A 13,537-nucleotide genomic window follows, 5' to 3' on the forward strand; every position below is an offset into this window, starting at 1 on the left:
ATAAAAGCAGGAACCTACGTACCCAGCTATGCACCAGTCACCACAGTGCCTAGTGGCTGCATAGCTCCTGCCATCTCAGTCATCTTGCCTTTATTTAAAAAAAAAAAAGGCAGTTGTGTAACACTTTAAAGACTAATGAATGTTTTCATTAGGTAATGAGCTTTCCTTACCTAATAAATAAATTTGTTAGTCTTTAAGATGCTACAGGACTGCTTGCTTTTGTGAAGCTACAGATTAACACAGCTCCGTCTCTGAGACTCTCCCCCTTTTATGTCAAACTAGGGTCCTCCAACTTGTCTGTCATTTGCCTTTTCTCTCTGGCTTAGGCTCCAGCAGGGTTCTCCTGCTGATAATCTTATTTACTTATTGTCTTTTGAGGAGACAATATATGTGAAAGTCAATGCCCAAGACTATGGTGTTGTGTGGGACTGGCCAGTTCTTTCAGGCCCAGACAGAAAAGCTGCTGTGTACAAAACTCTGGAGTTTCATAATACATTTTGGGTTGTAAGGCTGCAAGTCTTGGGCACAAAGGGAGAATGGGATAGAGAGAATGTCACTTGGTCTGGCAGACATGGACAAATGTCACCAACCATCCTTAGACAATGTCTCTCCATCCACACAAAAAGGAGGTGGGACCTGATATGGGAGGTGAAAGGGGAGCTCAGATTTTTCCTCTGCTGAAACTCCCAGCAAGGCCTTATCTGCCACGGCAGTGGATCTGCAATATGGATTCTTGTCCTCTAGGAAATGGCTAGAGACTACCAGCACTGCAGACAGGCTACAGCTATACCACCTAGTTATTTCAAAATTACAGCAGTTATTTTGAAATAACTGAGCTGTCGTCTAGACTACCCACATGCAATTTGGAAATAATTTCGAAACAGTGGGTGCGTTATTCTGAAATTGGTAACCCTCAAGGTGAGAAGAATAACACCTATTTTGAAACTGCAATAGGCACCACTGATACACGCAATACCACTATTTTGAAATAAGCCATAATGGGCTCCAGTGGCATTATTTTGAAATAGTGCTATGGATCTGGTAATGCTGTTTCAAAATACCTGGGTGTTGGTTCAAAATGAATTTTGTGTGTGGTTGTGTTATTGTGAAATAGCTGTTTCAAAATAGGGCTGCAGGGTAGCTGGGGCTAGAGAATAATTTCATGTACACTGCCGCTTGCATACAAGATGGCAGGGATCTCCAATTGCGACAGCTCTGGACTGGCTTTGGACTTGAAGGACATAGGCCCACTCTCAGCTTGTCTCTGAAAAAAATTATAAAAACAAGAGCAAGAGGAAACACATAACAAGCTGGTGCCTAGGAGACTGCAACCTCTGTCCTCTTTCCGTTCTATTTGTTAGGACTGTCTATATCTCCCCTGGGCCGAATGAACAAAAACTCCTTAGCAAAGAGCTATTGATTTGCCTGCTGAGTTGGCTTCACATTTTCCTTGTTTCCCAACACATTATCAGATCCCCCACTCCCAAGCTACGGAGCAGGTCTTTTTTGTTTCATTCTCCTGCACTGACCTCACCTTCAACAGCCTGTTTCTTCTGAGCCCCATGCAGCTTTATTCCCCTGATTGCACCTATGGGGACAAAGGTTTTGGCAGGGGAATAGAACTGTTTTTTCCACAATGCAGAGCAAAAGCCTGAGAAGCTCTGTCAGCATCAGACACAGAAATACAAACAGCTTCAGCAAACTACAAGGAAATTATACAAATTCCTTGGCAGAAAGGTGAGAGCCACAAACCACCCTGGGTTAATCTCCACGACCAGATGTCATTTATATCAGAGAAATTAATTAAAGGGAGGAGGGTTGTCCAAAACGTTCCCAGAAAAATGCCAAATGCTAGATTTTCAAGGGTGTCCTCCCATTGAAGAATTCATTAAAATAGTTCAGTTTTGAAGGAAAACCCTCCAAAACTAAAACTAAGACAACGTCATCATCAAGCAGCCACCAGATCCCACCTCACCCTCGAATGAGTGAAATACTGCTGGGTTTCACTCCAGAAATAGCGCTAACCAGATGGCAAATTATTCTGTTTTCATGCACCATGTTCTTGTGGAATTGATGGAACTTGCAAGGGTTCCTTAAAACACACTCAGCACAAGATGTAGCAGGTAGCTCAGGTCTCTGCTCAGCACCTTGATGGAGCCCTCTAGGTGTGAGTTATACAGCCAAGGATGTTTATGGAGGTAAATAGGCTACCAGCCCTTTCAGGGGACAATGGGTGGTGCGCCTAGGTGAACTCACACAGTGGATGGCACTTTTCATTGCAGCCAATCACTAAATAAACCATGGGCGAGGGAGCGACAGGTTCTCCCAGTTTTGCAGCTGGTGCAGGCAGCAAATGGCTTGCCTGATGTTCAAATGGGAATCTTGAGCCAGGGAAAGGATTTGAACATCCTGTCCTGTGTTGTGCATTCCCTGGAAAAACACACTGTTGCTTGAATAGAAACTTTGACCGTTTCACAAGCAGAAGCTTTGGACTTGAGTGCTCCTTCAGCAAACTCTATAGGAGTGGACTGGGGAAGTCATCCTGGTGTTAACATCCTTTAAATCACTAAATATTAGTGTCAGTTTTCATTTAATTTTTTTGTATCCCTGTGTTATAAAACCATCATGCCATTTCCAGTACAGCACTATCTCCAGATCTGAAGAAGTGGGTCTGCCCCAGAAAAGTTTATCATCTAATAAATTATTTTGTTAGTCTTTAAAGTGCTGCATGACTGCTATTTTGTTTTGTTAGGATACAGACTAACACGGCTACCTCTCTGATACTAAATATGTAAAGGCACTGGTGGGGTGGCAAAGGGCGCTCACATTAGGTATCCTTTGGCACAATCTCTAACCTCCACTTAGTTCTGACCTATAACGAGCTGTTGAAATTGGGGAATACTTTCAGGCTTTATCATTTTCCCTTTAAGAAAAATTAATGAAACCCTTTCCTTGCCTCATTCCTTGAGAATAAAAGACATTATTCCTGCTACTTACTGTTGTCTGCAAGCAATAGACCATATAGAAGAGAGTTGTAAGGCTGTATTGATTATTGATGCCCTCTGGTGGCTATGTATTAAAACGGCCAGGATTTAGCTGACTTCCTAGAGATAGGTTTTGCATGGAAAATACAAGTTTTGGTTTGTGGCTTAAATGTCCATGGCAGGGATGGAGGGTTGAAACACATGTATGCGATTGCAATGCTAATCTGCATCCTGCTGCTTCAAAGTAGTACCCTCTGGGCAGGTTCAATCTGCAAGCAACATAATATTGCACAGGTAATGCCAGAAGTGTTGGCATATTTTTGCATTTATCAGGGAACGCAGTGCTCAAAGAGAGGTACTGCTTCAGACAGGCATATTACAAGCCTCACCACTCACCCCTCTCAGTGTTTCTCCAACTGGACCTGGAGTACCAGCTCTTATTGCTCACTCTAGTCTAGGCCTTCCCACCACCTAATTACATATGGTAATTTTGCAATATGCTCAAAGAAGGACTAGATTCAGACCTATCAATGTCATTTCATGTGTGACCTGAGCAAAGGATTGGTTCCTGGGTTTCTAGTGGTGAAAGTGCTCCAGAGCATTCTGAAGAAAGCCATTTACCATCCTATAAAGTTCATTAGCCATCATAAAATAGCCATTACTTCAGCTAGCGTGGTAAGTCTGTGCTGGAAGCAGGCAAACATCAGTCCCCCAACAGTCTGCATAAGATTGGGTTCCTACATGCTGTTCAACAACATCTCACTATCCAGGTGCATCAGCTTGCAAAATTGTCAACATTTACTTGTCCACTTTTCCAATAGTGATTGATAGTGTTTCACTTGTTGGTCAAACAAACCAATAGAAAAAAATATTACTTGTCTACAAGCACGATTAAAAGTGAGTCATACTATGTCAGATGAAATCTGAGGTCATGCAAGCTTTTACAAGCCGATCTCTTTCCAAATATTTTAGTGACAGCAGTAACAAGTTGCAAAGTTACAGTCTGTCACTGACTGATACCTAAAATATTATCTAAAAAGTTAATGAGAAGTGGTTGATTTTTACAGGGTTATAGGTCATGATCGGTGTGTCTACACAGCCAAATTATTTTTGAATAAGAGCCACCATTCCAAAATAACTTTCCAAGTGTCTACAGAGCAAAACTGCTATTTTGAAATGATTTCAAAATAGCAGATGGGTTATTTTGATTTCTGTAAACCTCATTCTGCAAGGAATAGTGTCTAGTCCAAAATAGATATTTCGGAAGACAGGCTGTATTGCAATGCTAATCTGCATCCTACTGCTTCAAAGTAGTCCCCTCTGGGTAGGTTCAATCTGCAAGCAATGTAATATTGCACAGGTAATCCCAGATCTATTGGCATATATCTCCATTTATCATGGAATGCAGTGCTCAAAGACAGGTAGTGCTTGAGATAAGCATGTTATAAGCCTCACCACTCACCTCTCTTGGTGTTTCTCCAGCTGGACCTGGAGCACCAGCTCTTATTGCTCACTCTAGCGTTGCCTTTCCCACTACCAAATTATATACGGTAATTTTGCAATATGCTCAGAGAAGGACTACATTGAGACCTAGATTAACAGGGACTGCTTTGAAATAGGGGGCCTCCAGACCTGGTTCCGGGTAGCCTTGAATGTGATTCAGCATCCAGTGTGGATGCTCTATTTAGAAATAACTCAGCTCGATTTCAATATGCATTTTGTATGTAGCTGTGCTATTTCAAAATAAGTTATTCTGGAAAATCTCTTCCTGAATAATTTATTCTGAAATAATGCTGCTGTGCAGACATAGCCTATGATACCCCAGGTTCCTGTTAACTGAATAGATGCGTTGTACACATACAGCAAGCATATCTGGGAGCACTACTTACTAATAAAGTAAGGGACTGATCAAAACAGTCCCAGGCTTTGGAGATGTTCAGATCTGGATTGGTCTTCTGCAGCGCAGGACAATCTTTATTACAAAAGAACAATTTCATTTAGAATGGATAGCAAGAAGAGCCATTCACCCAGATGGCCACCTCTAATCACTACAGAGCAAACCTCCTGGACCTGGAATCCCAGTCAAGTACTCAACCAAAGATGTGCTATGCATTATCCTGTGAACGGCAGTAGATCCCAGTTTAGGGCAACTTCTATGGTCCACAAAGGGCCCCCCCCACATTTCATCTCTCTTGAATGGAGACCCGTGTCTTTGTCCCACTTGATGGAGATTTTTCCAGGCTGCACAGTTCCCTGCCTACACTGCAAATCCTTCAACAAGTCAGGTTGTCCAAGCTGTCTGGTTCCCCCTCTCACTAGAAGCTATCAACAGCATCATTGCTTACAGTTAGAAACCACCCCCCACACAACCCTTTCTCAGAAACACAGGTATCATTAAGACGAAAGCCAGCAGGGCGCACAACCACCACAGGCTCCGAGGAAAAAAGTGGGGAGGGGCTCCACACCCAGAAAGGGGAAGCACTAAGAGCAGTCACCCTTAGCACCTCCTGGACTGTGGTCCTGGACTCCCCATAGCCACAGTGTAGCGGACCAGCACTACCAATACTTCAAAGGGGCCCAGAGCTCTTATTGCAACTCTGGGCCCTCTTGAAAGACCAGGCCCCAGGCAACTGACCCCTTTGCCCCTCCACTCCCCATCTGCAGGCCCGATGAAAGTACTACAGAGAAAACCAAATAATAAAGGAACCTGCACACCTGCTAATCCGGTTGCCAGAGGTCATCCCAACTCCAAGAAACACGCTGGAAGGTGATCAGGCCTTCAAATCCCACCAAGGGTTTTTCCATAGTCAGAAGCTTAGAACAAGCCTCCCCATGAGAAGGTCAATTCTTTCCAACCATTCCCAGGAAGGATTGGGGCCTACTTGAATGGAGGGCCCTATCCATTTGCTGACTCAGAAAGAAGGCCCTAAGTCAGTTTAAACTCAAGTTTTTTTAATCCAAAAGTCTTTTCTTTTCTGGTGGTTTCTACAGAATCCAGTTTGAATCAGTACACACGAGCCTCTCTAGGTGGTGAGGCCTCTCAGAGGTATTGGCACCTAAGTGAATTGATATGATCACCCCTCACTATCCTTAATTCCTAGAGCACTGTGCACCCCTGGCCCACAATCATGTATAAACTCAATGCAGTAAAATCTCCCTAGGAATCACCAGCTCTGACTGAGAGCCAGAGAAAGGAGATCCACACGGCCTTTTCTCAGCTGTGGAGATGGCCAGTCTAGGGACTCGTAACAGGATCACCTCAGCTGACTTTGCTATGACAGTCAGAACCGTCCTGGCCACAGGATGGTTTGGGGAGGCTACCCCAAGCCCCACACTTTGTGGGGCTCTGCAACGACCGCTTTAAACATCCTATGGGCAGGTGTAGCCAGACAAAGTCTCCCCCTTACAAGCCAGCTTGCTCGCTGCCCTCCCCACCCCCACTGAGGAGCACACAGGGCACGGAAACGGCTGCTGACAGCACAGTCTTTGATGCCCTTATTGAGGCCCAGATGTGCTAGCTCATTGTGACCCTGAGAAGCAGAAAGTACAGATAAAAGGCTAACAGGCCAAACTGTCAACATGAGGGGGTGGGGGGACCCTCAAGAAATCACCCCAGCTGGCATTGATGGATTTGATGACCACACAGCCATCCCAGAATGGGAAATCTCCGCCCACACAAAAAGAATGTCCTGTACTCCTAAATTGCTTATCTCCTGTCTTACAAGTGCAAATTAAGTAAGAAATGCCCTTGTAACAAACTGGCATCACAAAAGACAGACCAGTATGATCTGGCACCTTAGATAAGAAAGAGAATACGTAACCTAAAAGGGGCATAAAAGGTGGGCCCAGCAGAACTCTAACTTTGAGTGCATTCCACCAACTACCTGCTGGTCGGGTCAGGTGATTGCCTCCTGAGGTCCACAACTGGGGACGCCCAACCTCGTATTTGTCTTTCCGTGGAATTGAGTGACCTATCCGGCTTGGCTACGCTGGTATCGAGAGACGCAGAGAGGGTAAGATACACCCATGCTAGGCCTCCAACTTTTTTGTGCACAGCTAAAGAATTAGAGCTCTGTAACTAGATGTCATTGTATCACGATATCATTGTGTTAGATGGTAACAGATATCTTTGTATTGGATTGTAACGTAACTTGTTAACACCTGTACTTTGCTAGCATATAAGAAGTAAACAATAGTCTTTTGTAACCACACGCTTATAACTGTAGCTTAAATAAACTTGTAACTAGTTAAGATCCAAGCCTGACTGCTGTTAACCCTTTTGTCACTGCAACACAGCCGGCGCAACAAAAAGAACTTTAACCGTTTGGTTACGAAAGCCTGGCCGTGGGTGAGAGTGCTAGTAGCTCCCTGCTCTAACAGAAAAAAACTGGGTTGTTTAGGACCCAGGGGAGTACCTCACCACACATTACCTGGCCACCGGCTAACAGCAGGACCCAAGGGATTAACAGGGGCCTGGCACAGAGTGGCAGCAGTGATTGCTCCCCCACCCCACCATGACAGCAGAAGCTGGAGCGGCCAAGCAACCAGCTCTGCTCCATCTCACTACCCCTCCCACCAGAGCAGTGGGAAGCAGAGTGCTCCAGGCCCAAGGCACTTCACTGCCACAGGGAAGCAGAGCACAGCAAGCAGGGTGGAACAGAGCAGGCTGTTGGGTTGCTTCAGCTCCCACTGCTGTGGTGAGTGCGGGAAGGGACTAACCCTGCTGCTGCCCCGTAATCTCCTGGCTCACTTTGTGTGGAGCAGGAGGTGGCTTGGGTCCAGGGGTGGAGCAGGAGTGGAAAGGAGAGGGGAGGAATAAAGCAGGGGCTTGGTTTTGGAGAAGGGGTGGAGTGGTGGTAGAAGGGCCTACGGTGGGGGGTGGTAACCCTGAGTTCTATATGTCTGGGGCACTGGGGTGGGGGTTGCCCCTGGCTCCATGCCCCCCCTAAGAACAGCCCTGGTGTCAGTACATAGGGAGAGGTTATTTTCACCCATGCAGGGCTCTGCATATCAAAGCCATATGCTAAGTCACCTTGTTACTGTAACAAGGTGCAGGGACATTACCTGGACCGAGCTCAGCCTCTCTCTCACCTTGCAGGGTGAAACTGTCAGTAGAAAAACTACATGAATGCGTGTTTTGGGGACAGGTGGTGAGAACAATATCTTTGGGAAGGTCAAAGTTCCATACCCCGAGTTGATTTCTGGGTTGATTTCTGTTCACCATGTGGTTCTTTTAACTTGCTTAGCTTTCTTGTTGCAAGCACTAACCCTGAGGGGGAATGAGTAGACTTTGCCTACTGCTTTCCACTGAGTCATCCCTTTAGCTTCTAGTCTCCTTATGCTGTTTAATCCGCAAGTCAAAAGTAAACATAGCAAAAGGCTTTATGGGTTTTATTAGTGATGGCAAAAATTTAGTGTGGATAGCTTTGAAATAGCAACACCTTCCATTTTCTGAATACTGCACACCTAATTTCAAAGCACTCTGTGTGCTGAGTTGAGCCACCATTTTGTTCTCGGCCTCAGATCAGACAAGTGCAGAAGTACACACTGTGCTCCCTCCTGGGAATGTTACTTGGGTTCCTTTTACCCAAAGTACAAGTCTTTGTGACTGAATGTATGTGGTTGTTCTGTGTTTTCATCACAAAAAAATCACAGGACCAAAATGACAAGAAGGAAAAGACCACAATAAAACCTATTCTGGTACTGAGAAGTTTCTAACAGGATTCTAGCCAAACATTCGCATAGCAGTAAAGCCTGCTTGGTGCAGTCAGCCCAATGAGGGTGACCTCCCTACTGCGAAATTAATAGCAGGGTTGGGGCTCTAATAATAAACTGCTCATTGAGGGCTAGTGGTGATCTGGGTATTACTGTCCTGATTGTCCGTATGGGAGAGAGATCACCCAGTGTACTGAGCCAGACATTTACCATTTTCTCATCCCTCTCCTTCAGCAATCTTCATGAGTCCTGTGTCTTTCAATGGAGTTAAAAGGTGTGTCCCCAGTTTTGTCCTCAAACGTCTCCACTAATAGCTTACTGATGTTGGCTGGTCCTTCAGGAGACAAAGCACTAGAGCAAAGACCTCCTGGAACCAGAATAAAATATGAGCCTTCAATCCCAAAGACAAAAGCCCAGGCCTCAGCCACTGGAGCCAGAGGGAGAGGGCAGTCCCAGCAAGCAGGCTGGACGCTGGACCTTTCCCTGGGGAGTATTTTTTAACATCCTTACCACAGGATGTAAACTAATCTCTGTATTTAGCTACAAAAACAGCTCCTCTCCCTGCACTCTGACTCACTTCCCCTCACACAACAATGAGCTGGGAAAAGCTGCCAGATCTCAGTTCTCCCCGACCTGTTCCCAGCTAAGTGGCGTCTTTATGTCGATTTTCCACATCTCAAGTATAACCCCAGCCAGGTGTGAGACGCCTCTTTTGGCCTTGTGCACCAGAGAACACAGCTGCTCTCAGGCCCATGCCACTAGGAGTGAGGTCACTCCAATTGTCCAAAGAAGGTGTGCAACCAGCTAACATGTGGGAGGGGAAAGTTGGCCTGGCTTCCCCTTTTGTCAGTTCTTTTTACTGTGGTTGACACTAAGTTCAAGTGTCACCTCAGAAATCCCAGAGAAGGAAAGGAGAAACAAAGTACCTGTTTCCTGAGGCTGCACAGCCTGAATCTAGGAGGAGACAAGAGTGACATTACTATGCCTGCAGCACAGACTAGAGGACAAACAGAGCACGAGGCTGTCGGTTGCCATTTTTCAAAGGGCCCTAATGGAGTTGGACCCAAACTGACCTGACATCGCAAGCATAGCCTGGCTGGTGCTGGAGACCCTGGAGAGAAACACTGATGCTGGATCCTTTTCAACAGATTACTTCTTGTAACACCCATATGCTGCTCTACAAGTTAAGGGACATGAGTGCTAAAACCTCATGCCTCTGAGCATTAGCTGTTTCTCAGTAAGGGGGTCAGGAAGGAATTACATCCCTCCCCTACCCCTTTCTTGCATTCTTTTATTGTGGGCTATGCAGTCATGTTGTGCTTCCCCCGGTGGTACATGTTGGCACAAATGCTAAACTACTCTTTCCACACACTCTCCGCCTGGTACCTCGTATGCCACAGAAGAGCTGCTAACATACCCACTGCCCCATCTCTTTGTTTTCATGAATAAAGTCATTCCCCTTGAGCAAGTCCTCTGAGATACAAGGCATAGAGCAAAACTGAAGGGGCAGGAAGTATCTCACCAAGTCTCTAAAAATAGCATTGCTTGGGGAATCCAAGAAGCTGAAAAGCTGAGATTCTTTTTATAATAACCTAGCAGAACAACATGAAACATTTATGCTTGAGCAGAGGAGCAGCCCACATTTTTACTCTGAAAGAGGACTAAGTAAAAATTGCTTTCTTACTCAGCAGATCTCCCTCTCGGAGTCACAGCTGCTGCCTTTAAATTAAAATTTAAACTAATAAAATAAAACTAAAATTAGTTTTCACTGTTATTTACTCCCCTTCGCACAACAGACTTAGCACACCCGCAGGAGGGCAAGCTGGATTCTGTTCTGGCTTATGTGCCATCAGCAACGTGGCTAGCCAAGTTCTTGCCTCAGGGTCAATTTTTTTCTTTGGTTACTCTGGACAACTGCACTGGAAATGGGGGAACACCACAGACCAGAACACTGGAATTTGATGAGTTTTGTTCTGCCAGATCTACAAAGGATGACCTACTGAAATCAGAGAGAAATGTCAGTGTGAGTTCTGCATCCACCTGGGGCATGGCTAAAACGCTAACATTAGTATTGAGATGTTTGGCTCTATATTCTGCTATGGTGAAAGAATTCCCTTGTTTCTTCAAAGGAAGGTTTGGAGGTGGCCATTGTAGAACCCACTGTTACAGGGTTTGGTTCCACAGCGCCCTCTCCTGGTGCACCAGGACACCACTCACCCTCCCGCTGGGCCTCCAGGAGTCTGCCATGCAGTGGTGCATACGAGTGCCTCAGTAACAGGGCTAAAGTCCCACCCACTACGTGTATTCCACTACGAGCCCGAAACAGAAGGAAACCAAAGACTCACAATAGGGTAATGTGATAAGTCTTCGGCAATAACCCACTCTTCTTCTTCTGTAGAACCTGTCTTCAAACAACCTGTCTCTCAGAGCCCTCAGCCCCTCCTCCAGGAAGCTCATTCAACCCTACTCCTGGTCATAACTAGCTCTGTTCCCCTTTCTACTCAGCCTCCAACTGAGCTGTGTCTTCTCCTTCTAACTTCCCTTTCTACATCTGCTGCAGGAGTAGCAAGAACAGACTAAATAGGTGCTCTGGCCCTGAATAACCCCACCTTTGCCATGAAAGGCCTCCATCCCATTACCTGGAGCTTCTGGGTATTTGGCAGGACCACACAAAAAAAACCAAATTCTGCCTTCGTGTGGGCAAGTACAATTCCCACTAACGCCAGGGCTGAAATTAATACGCAGAGCAGAGTCCCAAAAGTCAGGGTTAGTTTGTAAAATCTCACAGGAAGAGAGAGAGGTTTTTGAGCTTAGTGCAGGTTTCAGAGAAAACAGGAGAAGATGGGGAGGAGCTAGGAAATGGGGAAACATCTTCTTGTAAACTATTGCAGCTTGGGAAGCTAACCACAACAGCACTGTGCTCAGACCATAGGGAACAGAACGTGATGCTGCCCAGAGGAGGGAAGTGCACAATCAGCACAAGGGACAAAAACAGTGGTTTTTTCTAAAATTATAGGTGCTGGTGCTCACTCCGGCCTGGGCACAGGTGGGACCCTGCAGCCCCATGGTTGGGAGATAGCTGAGCTGCAGAACTCCACTGGCAGCCCCAGCCATGGGAACCCCAGCCAAGGTGTTGGGGGGACTCCAATGCCAGCTGTCCCAGCCACAGGAACCCAGCCAGGGCACTGGGGGGGGGACTCTGCAGCTCCATGCCTGGCAGCTGGCTGGGGCACAGGGCCCCACAAGCAGCCCCAGCCACAGGAACCCTGGTGAGCGAGTTGAGGGGAAACATGCATGTGGAGGTGCCAGTATACAGTACTGGAACTTACCGCCAGAAAAAAAGCCTTGGGCAAAACCAATATTAATTTGCCAGAGTTCTTTCCCATTTAATAAAATCATGATTTATTATTAGTATTCAGACCCTTTATAAGAGGGAGGGGTTTGAATCCTGAATTGCCCCTCTCTCCTACCACTCTCATTATTTCATTCAGAAGCCTGTGTAATGAGGACAGTGACTCATTAAGCTAGTTAATATGGTACTCACACATTAGAAGATCATCACTTGATCCGTCTGAGCCAGCTCACTGAATACCAATGAAGAGAAGATGATATGCATTCATGAAGGGCAAGAAAGGATTTTCTGTAAATTGTCAGGCCAACTGCTACAAGAAACAGTCACAGCCTTTCCACTGGGATCTCTCCAATGGAGTAGCTACATGAAAAAAAAAACAATGCTAAAATGTTATGATTCTATTTTCAGAATGAATCTCACAGACCTTGTAGGGACCGCAGCCTGGCAAGACATAGCATCTAGGTTAGGTTTCCCTCTCAAAGCTAGACCTATCCCAACCTCCTAATGTTGTTCTAGAACCATGGTGTCCAGCACATTAGCCACTAACCCCGTTAGGTCTGCTCCTCCACATCACGAGGGGCAGGGCCTTGGATAGAAGGGGAGGGCCTAAGGCAGCCAGCTCTCAGTTCTGCCCGGACTGTACCATGCCCCCTCCAGCATCACCCAGACCATGCCATTCCTCCCCAGCACCTCCCAGACAATGCTGCACAGGGTTCCAGCCACAATTTAAAGTGTCCGGATGCTGCTGGTGCTCCAGTAGTGGCAGCAGCAGCCTTGGAGCCCCATGCGCTTTTAAATCAGCCCGCTGCGGGGCAGCTGCCCCCTTCCCTATCCCAAGTGCATGTCAGTGCCCTGCTTATGTCCTGTGGGCTCTTTGGAAAGTACAAGCCCACATATTTAAGCACGAGCACCTTACTTGCATTACTCACTTTATCTTGGATTATTAAAACAGAACATATTTTAAGTTTGTTTTCTTTTTTGGTATTTCACTTAGCTGGTCACGTATACTTTTTGTTTCTAATTGGTTGCACTTCCCAGTTCTCCTGCGATACTTCTGTATGTCGTTTGTTAATGAACATTATTCCTCATTTAGGGGCTGATCCAATGACTACTGAAGTCAAGAGCAGTCTTCCATTCACTTCAGCAGCCATCAGATCAGGGCCTCAGAACTTACCTCAGCCAGCTTTGTGGAGAGGCAGGTAAGGGGAGGCTGTGCTTGGGCTCAGAGGAAAGGGTACATGCTCACGACAGAAAAGGAGTTGGACAGCAAGGCTGCCCATCAACGATATCTATCCCAGCACCTGAGTTGAATAAGGTGCAGGAAGCCCAGCACATATGCATAAGAGCAAACAGCGACCCAGGCCCTTCTCTCCTGCCAAAAACTTTCAGTCATTTGCAGTGGTCTTCACTGGGCTGGTGTGGAGCCCAGGACATGGTGCACAGGGGATATAGAGCTCCTATAAACACCCATTTCTCCCACTGACAG

General features: G+C 46.2%; 1 protein-coding gene across 4 annotated transcripts in view; it reads right to left on the reverse strand.

The window, feature by feature from the left end:
• The window catches only part of ARHGEF9 (Cdc42 guanine nucleotide exchange factor 9), a 383,799-nt gene that overhangs the window by 364,724 nt on the left and 5,538 nt on the right, over nucleotides 1–13,537 (reverse strand). For 3 of the 4 annotated variants that reach the window (XM_075008225.1, XM_075008220.1, XM_075008222.1), the window contains exon 1: nucleotides 12,244–12,376. The gene's annotated coding sequence lies outside the window, so the exon portion shown is untranslated. Of the gene's footprint in view, nucleotides 1–12,243; nucleotides 12,412–13,537 lie in introns of those variants that run through there. The other variant, XM_075008221.1, reaches the window with a different exon arrangement.

The sequence above is a fragment of the Carettochelys insculpta genome, chromosome 13 (genome assembly GCF_033958435.1).
Source record: "Carettochelys insculpta isolate YL-2023 chromosome 13, ASM3395843v1, whole genome shotgun sequence".
Taxonomy (NCBI): Eukaryota; Metazoa; Chordata; order Testudines; family Carettochelyidae; genus Carettochelys; species Carettochelys insculpta.